At 61.5% G+C, this 18484-nt stretch overlaps 1 protein-coding gene across 2 annotated transcripts in view; it reads left to right on the plus strand.

Moving 5' to 3' along the window:
- Nucleotides 1-274: 274 nt before the first annotated feature.
- Nucleotides 275-18484, plus strand: part of NACC2 (NACC family member 2) — an 80532-nt gene continuing 62322 nt past the window's right edge. Inside the window, exon 1 of one of the 2 annotated variants that reach the window (XM_065928148.1) lies at nt 275-365. The gene's annotated coding sequence lies outside the window, so the exon portion shown is untranslated. Of the gene's footprint in view, nt 366-519; nt 959-18484 lie in introns of those variants that run through there. The other variant, XM_065928149.1, reaches the window with a different exon arrangement.

Below are 18484 nucleotides of genomic sequence, written 5' to 3' on the forward strand. Positions count from 1 at the left end.
GCCCCGGTCCTGCCCGTGTCCGGCCCCGGCTGCGGGCCCCGCGCAGGGTCCCACGCCAGGAGTCGGGGAGGAGGCGCGCGGAGGGGGCGCAGACCGGCCGCCCCCTGCCCTCGGATCCGCCCCCCCTCGGTCCTCGCCCCTCCCCGGGCGCCCACCTGGCGCGGGGCGGCGCGCCCCGGGGCGGCGAGTGCGCGCGCGCGGCCGGCGCGCTGTCCCTTTAAACGGCCCGCGGCGCCTCCCCCGCGCGCCCCGCCCGCCGCGGTGCGGCCCGGTGCTGGGCGCGGCCGGAGAAAGTCCATGTGAGCCGGAGCGCCGGGCCGCCGGAGCACTTCCTGCCGCAGGCCGGACCGGGCCGGCGCCCGCAGGTACCCCAACTTCGCGCCGCCCGCGGGCCCCGCCGCCGCACTTCCCGCGAACTCCGCGGCGCGCCGGCCCTCGCCTGCCGCAGTGCCCAAGTTCGCGCCGCGCGCCGCCCGCCGAGCTGGCCGGCGGCGCCCGGGCCTGGGGAGGCGCTCGCCCGGGCCGGGCCGCACCCGCCCGCCCCGCCAAGCGCGGACCCGGGCTCTGGGCGTCTCCTCTCCCGCCGGGCTTCTCGGGACACTCGGCCTCCCCCGACCGGACGGACGGATCCCAGCCCTCCGGGGCGGAGAACGCGCGCGGGTTCGGCGGGGGTCACGGCCCTGGGGACACGCCCCTCCCTCCCGGGCCGGGGTCCGAGGCCGGCCGCGGGGCTGCGCATCAGCGCGCCCTGCGTCTTTCCTTCCCCGCCTCCCCGGTGCCGCTGGACCCCCCCGCCCTTCGGGGCATCACTGCCCTCTGGCCGCCCTCGTGCACCCCCTACCTGGGGAGAGCCCGGGGACGGCTGCACCGGGGCGGGGGATCCCACCTGTCTTCGCTGCCCGTTTCCTGCGGTGCTGAGGTCTTGGGCACCCGAGCCCCTTCTCCAAGAAGCTCAGAGGTGAGCTCTGAGTCTGCCGCCCTTCCCCACCCCCGCCAGCGCCGGGGATTGGGGGGGGGGTGCTCAAGCCCTTCCGACGTCGGCGTGGTTGGTGGGGGGGGGTCATGAGGTCAGAGGTCACCTCCGGGTCCCCTCTTCCGGGCTTCTCAGAAGTTTGGTCTTGGCGCTGGTGATGGCCAGCTCTCTGCTGGTGGCCCTTAAACCTGTGGATTTGCGGTGGGTCGGTCCTGGATCTGGGCAGGTGCCCACTATGGTGGAATCTTCCTCCTTCTCCAGACCTGGGTCTGAAAGGTTTTGCTCATGGGAGCAGTTGGGCTCTTTCTTCCTAGTGGTTTTTCTGAGGACCGGTTGGGCGCCCAGCTGTGAGTCCCCTGGCCATAGGTTCTAGCTGAGCCTGTCCTGTTGGGGGGGGGGGGTGCGGGGGGAAGACAGGCTGCATGGGCTGGCCATCTGGCAGAGCTGGTCTTCTGAGCACTCTGAGCACACATCGCTGTGCTCACCGGGCCTGATCTGGTCTGGCCTGGTATGGGTCTCTCCAGATCTCCACTTCCCCACCTCCCCCTCCTCTTTCCCGGTGAACTCCACCAACAAAGGATGTGGGTCTGGTATTCAGCACAGGTGCTTCTCAGCACTCCGTGCGGAGTGTTGTCTAAGCCCCCCAAGGACCCTAGGGGAGGCATCTCCGAGGATCGGCTCCATTTTAGAGGCAAGGAGTGAAGGGTCAGCAGCCAGCACTGCCATCCACCTTCCAACACACCCCTTTCCCTCCTCCCCGTGGCCCTCTGTGGTGCCCACCCCTCCCCGGAGGCCCACTGGCATCCTCCCGTTGGTCATGCCACTGTTGGGTGGCACCTCGGCTGGAGCCTGAGTGAAGGAGCTGGGAGGGGCGAGGCCCAGGGTGGCTGGCCCCCGCTGCTTCGGTGAGCCGGTGGGAAGGGGCACCGCAGGAGGACCGTGTCACTTCTCCACTCGCAGTGGCAGAGGCGGGTGCTCGGTGGTCACACCTGGTGGGGTGGGCGCCGGCCGTGGCGTCTGATAGGCCGCTGACTCCGAGCTGGCTCTGTCCGGCTCCCGCTCTGCAGCCGTTCGAGGCGCCTGCAGAATCTTGGCCCAGGAGAAAATGCTTGCGCGTTTTCTGACAGTGACACCGGCCACCCTGGCTGCCCAGGAGTGCCTCTGGGTTCCTTGTCAGGGACGTGGTGGGGCGCTCAGAGGGGCCTTTTCCGGGAGGCGGGCTCGTGGGTGACTTTTTACAGAACCCTTAAAGCCTCCCTCTGTTTTCCAACTAAAACGTGAGCTGCATTATTCATGTAAGATAGACAGTGGTGATGGCAAGTGCTGAGCTGGCATTCACAGCCCGGGCTCCTCTGGCACCTCTGCCTCTAGCTAGGGCTCTGCGGGTCTGACTTGCGGCCTGGGCCAGGGTGGGCCTGGTACCCCTCCTGGGACAGAAAGTAGGTACTGTGACTTCGACCCTTTCAAGGGTGTTCCCAGGGCTCCACCCCATGCCCCTCCTCTGAGCTCTGTGCTCCCGGGAATGCAGAGCCTGAACGGGCTGCAGCAGACGGGGTCTCTCTCCTGGCCCCGGGGCCTCCTGGTGTGGCCCAGGGCACTCACCATCCGTGCGGCGGGAAGCCTCAGCCACCTGAGGCCTCATTCTTTCCACCTGGGGATGCGAGCCCAGCCCCCGCAGCCCATCTACCCCCTTCTGTGTCACCCTGTCCTGTCTCGCCTGAGCTCTGCTCCAGCCTGGTTCCCCAGCCCCCCCCAAGTTCTCTTGTCCTGCTGGGGTGTGGGGGTGGGGTGAGCCCCCCGGCTGGGGGCAGCATGGCGAACGTCTGCTGAGCCCTTCGAGCATAAACTGCAGCCCGGATGACAGCCCCTAGCTCCCGATTCTCCAGCCTGGTTCTCCCGAGACCCAGCGCCTCCTGCAGACCCCCGAGTAACAGGCACACTGGGGAGCTTGACCCAGGCTGGGTTCTTGGGACAAGACAAGCCGCCTTCCAGCTGAGGATCTGTTGTGTTAGCTGACTGGGGCCTGGCTCCTTTGCGTGGCAGGGTCCCCAAGGGATGCCCCAGGCCCAGGAACTTGGTCTTTGGATCCGGTCTTTTGCCTGCAGCGTGGTAGAGTTGGGGGGCACTTTCCTGCGCAGGGAGGGGGCCCTCAGTCCCTGGCTGGACCCTGAGCTGTTCCTGGCTGTGGGCAGCCCCACTTTGGGAGCTGGGAAAGTCTGGTTGGGTCTGGGGTCTGACTGGGGGCTGAGGAGGGGTTCAGGGCCTCTCACTGGCCCCAGCCAGGCCCGCCTGCCCATGTGCAGGGAGCATCGCTGACCGCTCTGTGGTCTGGGCACTGCTCCGGCCTCCGCTGGTGCTTCGCTCGCGTCTGGCTCACTTTCCTGGGCAACCCGTCGGTCCTCCCCGAGGCGAGCCATCTAGCCCTCGGGTACTTCCAGGTGGGGCCCAAATTTAGGATTAGAGCCAGCATCTCCATTCATGTCTGCACTGCAATTCAAGACACAAATGTCTCCTCACCTTAGGCCCCTGGCTGCGGCCTTTGTGTCCCCCCCTGCCCTCCACCCCTCCTCACCCAGGCCCCCTATCCGGGAAGCGTCCCCCCTTAGCAAGGCCCAAGGCCCCACTGCCACCCGCCCTGCCTCCTGAGCAGGCAGGGATCCTGGCGACCTCTGTTTCTCTTTTAGCAAATCCTTGCTCTCACCAGGCCTGGCTCTCAATGAGATCATTTGCAAAATATGCTTCCCGGCTGGCCAGGGGCCTCCGCATTGTGTCACCTGCCATGCCGCTGCTTGGAGCTGAGAGCTGGGCTTCCTGTGCCCTGGCCTCTGGCCTTTGTCATTTAAAGCGCAGGTTTTGGAAGCAGGCGCCCCCCTCCCGTGGGCGAGGGTCTTGTGGGCGAGGGTCTCAGCAGACCTCTGGCAGGGCAGGCATGGAGCAAGTTGGGCTCCATGGCGGCCACTTTTGGGGTTGGCATCCTCAGAGCCTCTGTGAGGACAAGGATGGTGGGGAGCACTCCTCCCTGCCTGGTTTGGGAGCATGTCTGAGCAGGAGGAACCGAGAGGGGATCTGATGTGGCCCTGGGCTCTCCGGGGCTGCCCCCAACTTCCACTGTCTGGACCTGAGTCCAGGCAAGGAGGCACATAGGAGCAGGACCTCTCGGGTCTCTCACTCAGCCCCAGGCTGTGTGACCTGGGGTGGGTAATTTGCCCTCTCTGAGCCCCGCCCAGGCCTGTGTGTAGTGATGCTACAGCTGGGAGGCTGCAGGTGAGCAGGCCCAGCCTGGGGGCCGTCTGGAGATGCCCCCTCCCTAGAAGTAGACCGGAGCCGGGGGGGTGGGGGGGGGTGGTTCATGCCCCTTTAAGGAAAGTCTGCCTCTCTGTCTGTGGGGAGGGTGGAGGCGTACTTTTCTCTGAGGTGTTGGTCTGTCCCACGGGGAGGAGAGGCTGGCTTCTCCAGGGCTCCGAAGGAATCTTCCCTCTCTCCCTCCCCGTTGGCCCTGGGCCCTGGCGTCCAGGAGGGCACATGGCCATGGATGGGCCCCGAGCTCTCGGGGGGCCCCGCCCCATGCCTGCCTGTGTGCCGGGGGAAGCAGGCAGGGCCGGGGGCGGGGACCGCCAGGGCCCGAAAGTGCCCATATATAGTCACCGGGGTGAGCAGTGAGCCTGGCCAGTGGGGCTGCATCCCGGGTCCAGCATCAGGCCCAGCCCCCCAGGTCCTTGAGGGTGGCTGGCCCTAGAGCGGGAGGAGGAGGGGCTTGTGTGCGGAAAGCAGCTGGATCTGGAGCAAAGCATCATATGTAGCGGCAGGCACAGGTTTGGTGCTCTAGGAATGTTTGTTGATTGACAACAGAAGTCTCAGGGGCGCTCGGTAGTCAGGGCCAAGTGTTTTTCCTGAGGCACCGCTTCTGGAAGTTGGAGGCTGTAACCTGGCTGCCTGATGGCCTGAGCCTCCCAAGGGCCCCTCGCTGTGGGCTGGGGGCGGGGTGCCTGCAGCCCTCACCCCAGAAAATGCCCCCCTTCATTCTGGTGACACCCCTAGTTGTCCATACCCCATCCGCACAGTACCAGGAGCTTCCGCTCTGATGGATGGCATTTTCCGGAAGATGCGCCGCCCCCCCCCCACCTCCTGGACGCTGCCTGGAGTCCAGCTGGTGGGGAAGGGCCAGCGCTGCCCTCTGGTTGCTGGTGGTCTTTGCGGGAAGTCTGCTCCTGGACCCCTCAGGGCCTGCCCACCCTCACCCTTGGTGTCTGTCCCTAGGTCTCTGCAACAAGAAGGGAGAAGCAGCCTGCCTCTGCTGCATTCCGACTTTCGCGCTGTTAAAAAATCAGTGTTAACGCAGAGAGCTCCTTTAATTTAGTTTCCGTTGCACTAAGTGCCTTTGTTAAATTTTGTATATCGATACTTTTTGTTGTTGTCAGCAGTTTTTTTTTTAATTTTTTGGGGGAATATAAAGCCATTAGGGTGAGAGAAGATTAAAAAGATACATTACAATTAAAATGTTAATGAAATCTGCATCATACAACTTTTGAAACCCTTTAGGCATTAATCTTGCCTGTGTCGTGTCCATTAACTTTGGCTATTCTTATTCCACACTGACCCCTGCTGAGAGATTTGTGCTATAATTGGATTTTTTTTTTTCTTAATAAAAAAGAAAAGAAAGCTTTTAAGAAAATAGAGATTGAGTGGTGGCCCCGGCTCCGCCATGAAGAGAAAGGGAGGGAAGGGTCTCCCCTTGGGGGCGGCTGTGGGCCCCTCCCAGGCGGTCAGTCCTCTTTCCTGGCCTGTGGACGGCCGGCACTTCTGGGCAGGCAGGCCCAGCCCCTGCTGCTCCCCTGGGGGACCCGGGGTGGCCGTGTGCTCAGGCCCGGCTCACCTGTGGCAGGAGGATGTGCCGTGGCCGCAGTCAGGGTGCGGGTGTCCAGGGCTCAAGGATGATCTCGCCTTCCAGGGGTGGGTCCCCAGGTCCGGGCTCTGGGTGAGTGGCTGCAAGGGGGACGTCCCAGAAGGACCGATGGTTTTGGTTTCGAGTTTTTAGGATCCCTTGTCCCCCAGGAGATGTGCGCCTGAAGTCTGGTGTCCTGGACACTCGGGGCTCCAGCATGATGCAGGGCTGGAGTTGGGGGGCGGGGAGCTCCCCCACTGCCTACGCCCAGGGGAGCAGGAACCGCCCCCCCCCCCCCCCCGCCCCTGCCGAGAGTGGTGCTCCGTGAACTTGTCTGCGCAGACTCGCCCTTGACCGTGGCCGGAGCCTGTGGTGGTTCCCGTCCAGACAGCACCCCTGACCGGGGTGCGGCTCAGGCCGGGTGGGGACACGGGCCTGGCCTGGGGCACCTGTGTCTAGCTGGCCCTGAGCAGTAGATAGTCACAGCCGTGGCTCTGGGAAGCTGGTCAGGTGGTTGGCAGGGGGCTGCAACAGACAGATTTCGTGTCTGTGTGTTTTTGCAACACCTTTCTATAAAGGGAAACATAATTTAAAATATGATTACTTAGTGTTGTAACAGCCGCCTTAGCGCTCCACGCTATGCCGAGATCATTATCAGAGTCTGATATTAACTTGCAAAGAATATTATGCAAATTGCCCGCTGGCTCCTCCGGGAGCCCTCCTCCAGGGATGGAGATGTGTGTGGGGAGCGGGTGGGGAGCAGGCGGGTCCCTCCCCGGGGTGGGGGGGGGACACCCTGTATCCCGGGCCCCCCAGCTGTCGGTTCCTGGCTGTGTCTGCGGGCGCCGGGCAGGGCCTGTGCCCCTTCTCCATACCCGGCCTGGCTCCCTGTCTGTGGGGGGACGTGGAGGGGGACAGGGTGGAGGCCGGATGCTCGCCCCCGGCCTCTGTGCTGTTTGGGCAGCGAGTGTTCTCTCTGTGTCGGGCCCTGGGTGGCACCTGGCAGCCTTCACGAAGCGGCCAGTTCGCCCAGTGGTTATGGGGGCCTGTGACTGGCTCTGGCGGCAGCTGGACCTGGGGGCCCGCGAACCCCACGTGCTCGTCACTCCTGAAGGGCTTGGAGTCGCAGATGGGGCACCCCCGCTCCCGGCTGCAGCAGGCCTTCCTGACTGACTCAGCACCGCCCTTGGTGTCCCCAGGGGCTCAGGGCAGCCCCCAGGGTAAGGCGGTGGGGGCTTGGCGTGTGGCTCTGACTGTCCCCGCACACCGGCCCCCTCCTCGAGTCTGAAGGTGGCCCCCTGCCTTACCAGGTCCAGAGCACCCCCCCCCGGCTCTGAACGCTGCTGTGGGGGCTCCCTGGGGGTCTCCCAGCTCCGGGAGGGCGGCGGTGGTGGTTTTTGCCTGTGGAGAGGACAGGTCAGCAGGGACGTGAGCCTCGCGCTCACCCTGGAGTGTAACGGGGGTCACTGGGTGGGGTAGGGTCACTTTCCTGGGCCCGGGTAGCAAATGACCATAAACTTGGGGACTTAAAGCAGGAGAGATCTACTTTGTCACAGTCTGGAGACACAGGAGCAGGATCAAGGAGCCGCCAGGGCTGGTTCCTCCTGGAGGCTCTGGGGAGAATCCTTGCCTCTTCCAGGGCTGGGGATGCTGACAATCCTTGGGCCTATGGACACATCCCTCCCATCTCAGCGTCTTACTAATTATGTCAGCAAAGACCCTGTTTGCAGACGAGGTCACATTGTGAGATTCTGGATGGATCCTAGTCAACCAGTGTGCCAGGCTGGCTGGGAGCAGAAACCCTTTAGTGCCTAGAGGAAAGGGGCGGGTCCGGCCAGCCCAATGGCTTAGCACTGTACTTGCCCAGGAAGGTGGGCGGCTGGACACACGGACAGTAGCCTCCGCTCCCGTGAGCCGCGGGACGTCGGGTGGGAAGGGCCAGCACAGGCAGGCTAGGAAGTCTGGAAGGATCTTTGGTTCAGGAGCTAAGCCCGGGGCGAGGGCGGGAAATGGGGCCACCGAGGGAGGAGGGTTTTCCTGAGACAGTGTCTACAGTTACGTAAGTTTGGGGACAGGAGGCAGAATTTGTGTTAATTGTCATAACCCAGTTTAGCCGGCCAGTCCTTGTCCCGGGAAGCGGCCTGGAAAGGAGAGAGAGGGAGGTCTCCGTGGAGCCCTCGGGGCTGGACCCCGAGCTGCAGCGCAGACTCAGGCCCCCGAGACCCTCCCGTCCCTTCCTTCCTGCGTCTCTTCCATCCCTCAGAAGAAAACCAAGGTCGTGAGGTGGGAGTGAAATAGTGGAGAAGTCGAGGCAAACAGGCAAAAAATAAGAGCAGCGATGCCGTGAGGAGGTGGGGGCCCTGGACGGGTCTGGAGGGGACCGTGGTGTCCAGGCGATGGGGTGGGGACCCAGGGCCTTGGGGTCCAGATGAGCCCAGATCTCGGGGACCCTGAGGTTCCTGGGCCTCGACTGTGCCGTCAGGCAGCTGTGGAAGGCCTGGGAGTGGACCCGTGATCCGGGGGCCTGTGGCAGGGCCTCAGGCCTCTTCTGCCCACCTCTCCGAGCCCAGAGCCCCAGGCTTTGCTCCATTGCAGGTGACCACCTGGCCAGGTGAGGGCCTGGGAGGCTGGGAGGCTGCCGGCAGTTTTGTGCTGGGCCTTTCGTGTGATTACTGATAACCCAGGAAAGTGGGAAGTCCCCCCTGCTCCCCGCATCCATAGGCGTCAGCCCCCAGCTCTACTTGGGAGTTCTCTGGGGTATCTGGGGGCTCCTGTCCCTCCCCCACCCCACCCCCAGCTGCCTGGCAGAGGGAGGGGTGGGGGGCTTCTCTCCTGGGAGGACCCGCTGCATGCTTCCGCAACTCAAGCTCAGAAGGAGGGTCCTGGCCACGGTCAGAGGTGCTCTTCTGAGGGGTTTTAGGATGTCTGGCCAGGACGTGGGGTGGACCCTGGTGCGTGGGGGCCCCCAGGACCGGGCGGGGGCATGCTGACTTGGCCTCCTCCAGCCTCCTGGCCCCACTGTCCCCGCCTGAGGTCTGAGCGTGGTCGGGGAGGGCCCCCTTCCCCCACCCAGGACCGGCCGCAGAGGACACTGGTCCTGGTGACTCAGGAAGGGGTGGAGGGTGAACAGTGTTAAACTCACCGAGAAGCTGCACGTACTGAACGCAGAACCGTTTCCGAGTCAGGGACCCCTGCTGCAGCGTGGCCCACTGAAACGAGGGCGGCCCGCCACCCGCCTGGCCAAAGCCCCAGGGGCCGCTGGACAGTCCCAGCAGCCCCCAGCCCGGCCCCTTTACAGCCAGAGGGTGGCTGTGGGATCGTGCCCCAGGCACCTGTCGGGTCTGCTTTTAAAATTATAATTCAAAGCATTCTGGTTAGTGAGACATGAAATCTACCATCTTAACCACTTTGGAGTGCACAGCTCGGGGGCGTTAAGTCCATTCACATTGCTCTGACAACCATCGCCACATCCATTTCCAGAACTTTCTCATCTTCCCAAACTGACACCCTGTCCCCATCAACCCCCACCTCTCCCAGCCTCAGGCCCCACCGTCCACTTCCTGTCTCTGGGTTTGGCGGCTCCGGGGCCGCACCTAGGTGGGGGAATCACACGGCCTTTGTCCTCTGCGTCTGGTCCTCGGTCAGCACCGTGTCCTCGGGGTCATCTGTGTGTGGCCTGTGTCGGGACCCCTTCCTTTTTGAGGCTGAGTCTGCTCCACTGTGTGGCTGGCCCTCCCTGGGCCTCTCCTAGGACACGCGGCTGTCTCCACGGGCTCCGGCTGCGTGTGTGATCGCGGGCGTACTTGTGTCTGTCTGAGCCTTGCTGTGTCTCTCTGGCTCCTTTGGTCCAGAAAACCTGAGGTCTTCTCTTGGCTTCTCGTGACCTTGACCCCAGAGTCCGGGCCAGTTCTGCAGAATCGCCCCCAGCCTGGGTGCATCTCAGACCGTGTTAACAGGGGCCGCGCCACTGTCCTGCCGGCTGGAGGCGGCACGTGGCAGATTTTGTCCGGTCCCTCGGGGAATTTGTCTGGTGTGTGTGTTTCTAAAGCAACCCCAGCGTTGGTGGAGGGGGGTCACGGCCAAGGGTGTGTTAGGGGCAGGGGTGAGTGGCTGGCCACTCGGGACCCCGTGTACTGGGGGAGGGAGAAGGGGATGGGGTTGGGGAACAGAGTTGAGTCTTCGGAGGCTCTTGAGCGCGGAAGGGTGCCAGGTGCGCTCCGTACCAGCTGCTCCTGGAAAGGCAGGTCCCATCCATCCAGCGTCCCCCGTGGAGGAGCTCTGAGCCGGGCGCTGGGCGGCTGCTCTCTTAGCCTGGCCCGCTCTTCCTCTGGGCCATGGGGTCTGCGAGGAGGGGGTCAGAGGTGCACCGCCACCTGGTCCCCTTCTGTGCACCGCGAGCCTCTGCCTCCCAACCCGGAGCCGCTTCGGGGCTGCCCTGGTCCTTGGACCTCGTCCCGGTTGAGCAGATCTGTCCGAAACCTGCAGGTCCTGTTCCCTGAGGTCCCGGGGCCGGGTCCTTGTTGGGGGGCCTGGGGGTTGTGAGTGTCCTTGTTGGGCTCCTGAACCTCAGCACCACAGACCTGGCCCCCTGAGCCTTCGGAGACCAGAAGCCCCCGGTGCCGGCACGGCAGGGCGGGGCTCGCTGCTGCGTCTCGCAGCTCTGGGCCACACGGCTTCCCCTCTGTGTCCAGATTCCCCTCTTCCCGGGACACCAGTCATTGGCCTCGGGGCCCACGCTGGGTGCCCAAGACCTCATTTGACCAGTCACACCTGCGGAGACCCCGGGTTGCTTACGGTCACATTCTGAGGTCCCAGGCAGACGTGAATTTGGGGGACCCTGTTCAGCCCTGTAGAGGAATCGAGGTCGAATTGTCCACCTGCCTGTGTGCCCACCTCCCCACCCCAGTCTTGGAAGGAATAGCCATCTCGTCCCCGTGTCTCCTGATCGTAGATTCTACCCTGGCCCTCTGACCTCCTGTCAGGCTCCTCTAGAGCCCCCAGCCCGGCTGTTTTGGCCTCTAGCTCCTCTCTTTTGGGGGCAGATGGGGTGCCCAGGCCTGCATTCTGGCGGGATGGCCCCTTTTCTACAGCTGAGAGGCTCGTGAGGTTCCTAGCCCGGTGCCAGAGAGGCTCTTTGCCCACGTAGAGGTCCCCATCGGAGAGGGCGGCAGGGGGGTGGGTCTGATGGCTCTCATGTCAGTGTGTGTGTCTGATGGATTAGGAGTTCCTGCAGCCTCAGAACACACCAGATCACCCGTCTCGCTCCGGAGTTTGACAGAACTGAGGCTGTCAGCATGAAGCCCTAGTCAGAAGTGGTCCACACGGGAAGGTTAAGTTAGCAAAATACAGTCGCCTCTTATGGAAAGCATGCCTGTTTTTCATTTTGGGGAGAAGGATGGGAGCGAATCCCGGAGCTTGGGCGTGGCCAGTGGGGCTGTTCTGGCGGTGAGACGGCCTTCCCTGCGGTGGCCCGCTGGCCGCTGATGGGTGCTGGTTGGATGGGGCAGCTCAGGACCGCTCCACCTGCCAACCTGTCTCTGGGTCTCTGGGCAGGGCCAGGCCTTCCTCCCGCTCCAGCAGTGGGGGGAGTCCGGTGCCAGCAGGGGCACCGCCTGGGGGGCAGGTGGGGCTTCCGCATGCACAGAGGGGCTTGCTCTGCAGGCTCTCTTCTGTGTTGCCGGGCGTGACCCCGAGGGCCTGTCCGATGACTTATGGGCGAGGGCACCCCTCAGCCACCCAGGAAGAGGCAGGTCCAGCCGCTGACTCAAGACTCCGAGGCGGAGGCTTGGGGTGACCTGCTGGCTGTTCCCTTTCATCAGACCCCCCTCCCCCGCCTGCCCACCACCATTGTCCTCTTGGGGGAACCACACCCCACGCCCTGCAGGGAGCACCTGGCAGCCATGGTCTTCCCTGGGTGATGAGCTGCCCGGAGCAGCGGTCAGGTCACGTCAGGGCCGAGGGGTCTTTGGAGAGTGTCTCGTGCCTGCTTGTTTCATGGAAGGAAATGGACCCAGGGGCGAGTCAGAGCAGACCCAGGGGTGGGAAAGTTCTGCCCACTCTTGGGATTCTTAGGGGTCCAGGGTGCTGCCCTGGGCAGGCGGGGCAGGATAAAGACACTGGATTCCCTGGGGCAGCAGTGGCTTCCTGGCCCAGGTCATCAGGCGGACTGATCGTGGGCCAGGATGGCTGCACGGGGGATGAGTAGGAAGGGGCAAGCGCGTCCTTGTCCTGGGTGGTGGTGGGACCGCCACCCCCCGGCTCTCGGGTATTCCTCAAGGTTTCAGTTCCTCTTCACTATTTCTTAACTGATTTCGTAATAATTATAACCGCACGGAGCCCCCGAGCGGGCTTGTTCCGAGCCCCGGCAGCTGTGATTACATTGCAGCCACTGATTTCCAAGAAACCTCACGAGGGAATTCGTTAGAGCCGCAGTGGAAGCGGGCGCCGGGCACCGCCTCCCTGGATGGCCTGGCGCAGGGGGAGTGCCTGCCTTGCCTGGCGAGAGGAGGGGCCGGGGCTGGCCTGCCGCGCTGGCCTGGCCGGCCCAGGCTGCCTGGGGAATGGTGTGTGCAGGGCATTGGTTCACGTGGTGGGCCAGGTTAGCCTGTGGGCGGCTGGCCGGCCTGTGTCCACCCGACTGCCCTTCCCTCTGGGTTTTTCCAGCGGCCTGGGAGCCTGGCAGGTCCCATGGTGGTCCTCCCGGTTCCGAGTTTGGTTTGGTCTTTCTCCTTGGGAACTAACTCATCCCCACGTCCCTCGTCAGTCCCAGAACATCTGAAGTTCACTTCATAGGAACGCTGTTTCTTCTCCCCAAGACTACGGGAGATCCTTGGCCCCAGGCTGCTGGGTTTCTGGATCGGCTTCTTCCTCTGGCCCCTGTCTCCTGTGGGGGGGCGCTGGTGGTCCCCGGGCGGCCGGAGGGACAGTGGGCAGGCCTCTGCCCCGGTGTGTGTGTGTGGGGGGGGCCTTCCTGGGACCACGGTCAGGGCTGCGTGTGATGGAGACAGACCAGCAGGTCCTCTGATGCTGTCGTCACGGTGATGAATAGCAGAGGTGTGGTTCCTTACTTATTTTTAAATGTAAAGTCATCTTAACGCTAGTGCTGGGAACGGGTCTGTTTCTCTCACTCACTTGCAGCCCGGTCAAAGTGCACCGTGTGGAAGAGCGTGACACGCCCACCCCCCCACCCCCGTGCGTGGGGGCGGCTTGGCGGGTCCCAGGTGGGGCTGGCCTGAGTCTGTGCCACCCACAGGCCACCTGCTCGGACAGCAGGCTGGGGTCCTGCCCCTGGCCCTTCCTGCGTGGGGTAATGGTGTTCACCCCCTACCAGGTGTCAGGAGAGGAGACCCCCCCGCCACCTACAGCACCTCCCCAGATAAGATGAGCAGGATACCGGTGTCCTTGTTGGCTGATCCCGTGCAGTCTGCGTTGGGCATTTCTGCGCTGTCTGGCATTAACAGCACTTCCCTGGTGACTCGGTCGGTAAAGAGTCTGCCCTCAATGTGGGAGACCCAGGTTCAATCCCTGGGTCGGGAAGATCCCCTGGAGAAGGGAATGGCAACCCACTCCAGTATTCTTGCCTGGAGAATTCCATGGAGAGAGGAGCCTGGTGGGCTACGGTCCATTGGGTCACAAAGAGTCGGACACGACTGAGCGACTAACATTTTCACTAGGACCCCAGGCAGTGGGCTGACCCACGGGCCCCTGTAAAGAGCCTATGAGGCTGGAGACAGAGGTGACAAGGGGCGGACCCGGGGTCCCACAGTCACAGGCTGGATCCTGCCTCCAGGCTGTGCCTGGACATGGTCATGGACGGAGGAACCAGGGAGTCAGGCCCTCCCGAGGGTCCTGGGCCGCCACGGGCCTGCAAACCCTGCACCGCCTGCCTCGGGCCCCTTGCAGAGGGAGCGTCCTCCGCCTAGAAGCTGAGGCGCAGCCCCCTGGCCGATGCCGCTGGGCTGGGCCTCCGGGGCTCGGGTCCTCACTGCAGCTCACATTTGGGGATCTGGTGGGTGAGCCTCCTTCTTGCCCCCTCGGTCCCTTCATGTGCCAGGTCCCCCTTGCGCAGCCTGGGAGGCTCAGACACACGCATGAGTAGTTTTCAGGTTCTGTGCCCTAAATTAATATAGCGTGCACTTCGTTTTAAAAAGCCATGATTGAAGTCAAATTAACGTATTTACCTTCAGTGCTCCCAGGGGAAGCATGAGAGAATCGCAGAGGTGCGGTGGCGGCTGCCGTGCGCGGTGACATGACGGCTGCTGGCGGGTGGCACCCAGCTCTCGGGACCTCCCGGGGCAGGCGGGCCTCACAAGCGCTGGCCCCCCAGCCTCCCCTGCACCTCCCCCGACACGTGCAGAGGGGCCTTGGGCGGGGTGGGGGGGCTTCTCCCTGGAGCAGGCAGAGGAGGCTGGGTAGTGGGCTGTGCTGTGGCCCCGAGGACTCATGACCCACCCACCCCACCCACCTCGGCTCCTCTTTTCTGGGCTTCACTCAGCCCCTGTGGCCAACACCTGGGGCCTGAGCCTGGGCATTCTTCCTCCCCTCTCTGGCCTCTGCTTTTGGCCCAGGAGCATTTTGTCCTGATTCTTATCTGTGGATGCAGAGGCCTCAAATCCACTCCCAAGATCCAGGGTCCAGGTCTCAGGCCAGTGAGCAAGTTCCTTCCCTACCCAGGGCTTTAGTTTCCCCGTCTGTAAAACCGGGTGGTGGTATTTCTCCTAACCTTGAATTCAAAGAGGACACAGGACCTGGGAATTTAGGCTGTTGAAACAAAGTCTGGGGTGATTGAGGGAGCCTCTTGCACACACAGACATGTCTGCTTTTCTCACGGAAACTGGGTACTGAGCTCAAAGGGCCTGAGGTTTTCTGGATCAGGACTTGTGGGAGTGAGGGTCCTGGGCAGCCCTGGGCTGCCCCTCTGCATGGTGGGGGGTGTGCCTGGTCCGTGGGCCTGTGGACACATGGTCTGTGGGTGGGCATTGCCCCCTCCCCAGTACTATACTTTTTAAAAGTTGTACATGGGTTTTTATATGCAGCGCTGAAAGCTTTATGATCAGAAAAGTATTACTAGAGTGATTGTATTTATCTGATTTTCTCCTTTAAAAAGCACACCTTTGTGTAACGAGTACAAAGCAATGTTTAAGCTCCTTGTTCAGTTCTCAGACTGCTTCTGCTCATCTTTGATTACCGTTTAGGTGGGTATTTTATGCACACTTGGCCAGGCCGCCTGAGAAAGCACACCGATCTCAAATGCATAGCGTGATGGGTTTTTGTGCAGCCAGCACACCTCTGTGAGCGGGGTGACGGGGAAGGCTCGGCTCCCAGGCCCCCACCCAGACCTCGGACCTCTAGCGCTCGGAAGAGCTTTGTTTGTTGTTCAGCTGCTAAGTCCTGTCTGATCCTTTGTGACCCGTGGACTTAGCACTCTAGGCTCCTCTGTCCCCCACTGTCTCCCGGAGTTTGCTCTGATTCAGGTCCATTGAGTTGGTGATGCCATCCGACCATCTCATCCTCTGCCGCCCCCTTCTCCTCTGGCCTTCAGTCTTTCTCAGCGTCGGGGTCTTTTCCAGGGAGTCGGCTCTTTGCATCACTTGACGGGAGAGCTCACTGTTCTCGAACCTCCTGCAGAGAGAGGGCCCGGCTTCTGCTCAGCATGGAGACTGAGCCGTGTCCCGCAGGCACGAGTCTGGAGGGCTCCTGGTAGATGATGTTGCAGGGGGCTCTTCCACAATTTCAGTATCTAACCTCTTGAGGGCCCGGCGTCTTTTTCGCTTCGGGGCTGTTGTGGACACCTCTGCTAGGGAGGTCCCAGGTGTGAGTGCTGGGTGGACACCTGGGGGTGAGGCGAGGTGCCAGGAGGCAGGTGTGTGTGGCTGACGCGCAGCGCTGCCGGGTCTGTTCACACCCCTGTGACAGGCGCCCCACCGCCTTCTGCGTCTTCTCTTTGTGAGCCCCATTCCGGTCTTTGCCTCCCTCCCCCTTCCTGAGCCTCCCTTTCTTTGATTGACTTACAGAATTTTTAGGTATTCTGAGCACACAGCCTCTGTGTTAAAGACATTGCAAATACCTCCTCCCTGTGGCCTTTTCGCTCTCAACGGTGGACTTTTTGAATGCTCGATTTGAATGAATACAGTATATCAACAGATTCCCTTCTTTTTTAAGTGAAAGTGAAGTGTTAGTTGCTCAGTTGTGTCTGACTCTTTGCAACCCCGTGGACTATAGCCCACCAGGCTTCTCTCTCCATGGAGTTGTCCAGGCAAGAATACTGGAGTGGATAGCCATTCCCTTCTCCAGAGGATCTTCCCAACCCAAGGATTGAACCTGGGTCCCCTTAAGGCGGAGTAATATTTTTTCATGGTTTGAGCCGGAAAGCTTGCTCAAAGAGCATTTGAGGAACTTTGTGTATTTATAGTCCCTGAGGAAAGAGTGTTGCACTCAGACTGTTCAGTTAGTTACACAACTGCTGAGGGTCCCCCAGACAAGGACACCCGCCCCTTTGGGACTCTCTCTGCTCCTGGGCAGACATCACCAGCTGCATCTCTCTGCCCACCTTGTTGAAGAGTTAGCACGTCACGGGGTCTGGGATGCAGGCAGTGTGAGATAGTAACCCGGCAGAGGGACCTCAGTCCCCTGGAGAATGAAACAAGCCTGGTGGCCTCATCAGGCGGTCCCTCCTGGGACATGGAAAGGTCACAGTCGCTCTTTACCGTATTTCCAAGTTTTTGACAATTGTTCGGCCTCCCTTTGTGATCATCATTTCCGAGTACAGTTTTTAGAAGTAGGCTTTGTGTTCTGATTCATAACACGCTGTGGTTAAGAGGAGCCCCCGAATGATTGGGCTCTGGGCAACCACTGAAGCTGCTCGGTTTCTCTGCGTTTCACAGAGAAGCTCTGATCCATTTTCAGGAACCTCGCTCACTGCAGAGGTGGGTTTTTGTTCTTAGTGAATGCCAGCCCCTCCAGCCCCATCCTGGAGCTTGGGAGCCTATGCATGTTGCCAGCGGTGGCCTTCAGGTTAGGCTCAGCCGCCCAGCTCCATCAGGGAGTGAGAGAGGCCAGATTCCCATGGAACCGCTGCCAAGAGCTACATTGCCATGAAAGGTAAAGGGACTCTGGAAAAGTATTTGTTTCTGAATTCTGAAGCCTCGGGGAGAGGGCACACACTGTCCAGAACGTTCTGTGTAGTCTGTAGAAGTGAATCTGCTGCATGGAGGACCTCAGCTGCATCCGGGCGGAAGAGGAGGGTTTTCTTCCCCAGCATTCCCAGACAAGCCCCCCATTAGGACTTGGTCACTGCGGATCTTGGTCAGCAGCCCGTCCCTCGTGGACCTCACGATGTCTGGAGACCTCCCGCTTCGCTAGTGGGGTGACGGTTGTCTAAGGGCGAGCCGGTGCAGGGCGGGCGCCTCTGTGGGAGATGACAGCGGGCAAGCATCATTTTGTGGACAACCCTCTTCTGGCCTGCAGCTTCCAGGGGGCAGAAGCTACCTGTGGATGACTGGATGGGATCAGCTCCTCCCACGGGGCAGCCAGCAGGGTCAGCCTCAGGGAAGGGACACTCTGCATGGGCGCTGAGCGGAACCATAGTGTGAGGCTTTGATCGCTGTTTCCCTGAGTAAGAGCGTAAGGGGACGGTGGGGACAGACACTGGCATGGAGCTCCTGGAAGGGAACGTGAGGATTCTGTTCCCGTAGGTGGCTCTCAGCTGAGCCCGGGATGATCGCTCTGGACTCGATGCCTCTTCTGTGCACTTCTTCCTGTGGATTGAGAATCACATGGCATACCACGTCAAGCATTCCCCTGTTCATCGGCTGAAAACAGATGCTTGTGACGGACTCTGGGAAACTGCACGGAACAGTCAGACATAAAATCTGACTTCATTTATTTCAGGGTCTGATTTGGGGAAAGTGAAGTCGGTATCGTTATCAGAAGAGACGTGGATATTAGATCAAGTGGGACAACGTGTGGCTTTAGCCTAGCTGCCTGTTAATTGAAAGGATGATACATTTAGAAAAATAATGTTAGAAATCGTAACACCTTTGTAAGGAACCCTAAGTGCTTCGGGAGCAGAGATTGTTAATTTTTAAAAAATGTCGTGGCTGGTGCAAAGTACTGAAAGTCACGCTGGGGTGACTTGGACCAGCCGTCGGGGTGGCGGTGAACACCCCCCGCCCGGCCCCCGTCACCTCGTCTTGCAGGGTGGCAGGCCCTACACACCAGCACCAGCTGCCATCTTCACGCAACACTTACGAATAAGCCCGTCAAATCCAAGCAGATCACGCCCGGACTTTAACATTTCATGGCTTCTTTTCAGCCTCATCCTGTCCAGGTGTTATGTGTGTGTGAGTCACTCAGTCGTGTCCGACTCTTTGCGACCCCATGAACTTATAGCCCACCAGGCTCCTCTGTCCGTGGGATTTCCCAGGCAAGAATGCTGGAGGGTTGCCATTCCTTCTCCAGGGGATCTTCCTGACCCAGAGATCGAACCCAGGTCTTCTGCCATTGCAGGCAGATTCTTCACCATCTGAGCCACCTGGGCATCATAAACGCAGGGAAATGTTGTTCTCTGTGGACCCCCCACAGCGCTCCCTGAATTCATCCTAGTTTTTATCTGTCCCCTTTCACTTGCC

Source organism: Muntiacus reevesi, chromosome 3 (assembly GCF_963930625.1).
Source record: "Muntiacus reevesi chromosome 3, mMunRee1.1, whole genome shotgun sequence".
Classification (NCBI taxonomy): domain Eukaryota; kingdom Metazoa; phylum Chordata; class Mammalia; order Artiodactyla; family Cervidae; genus Muntiacus; species Muntiacus reevesi.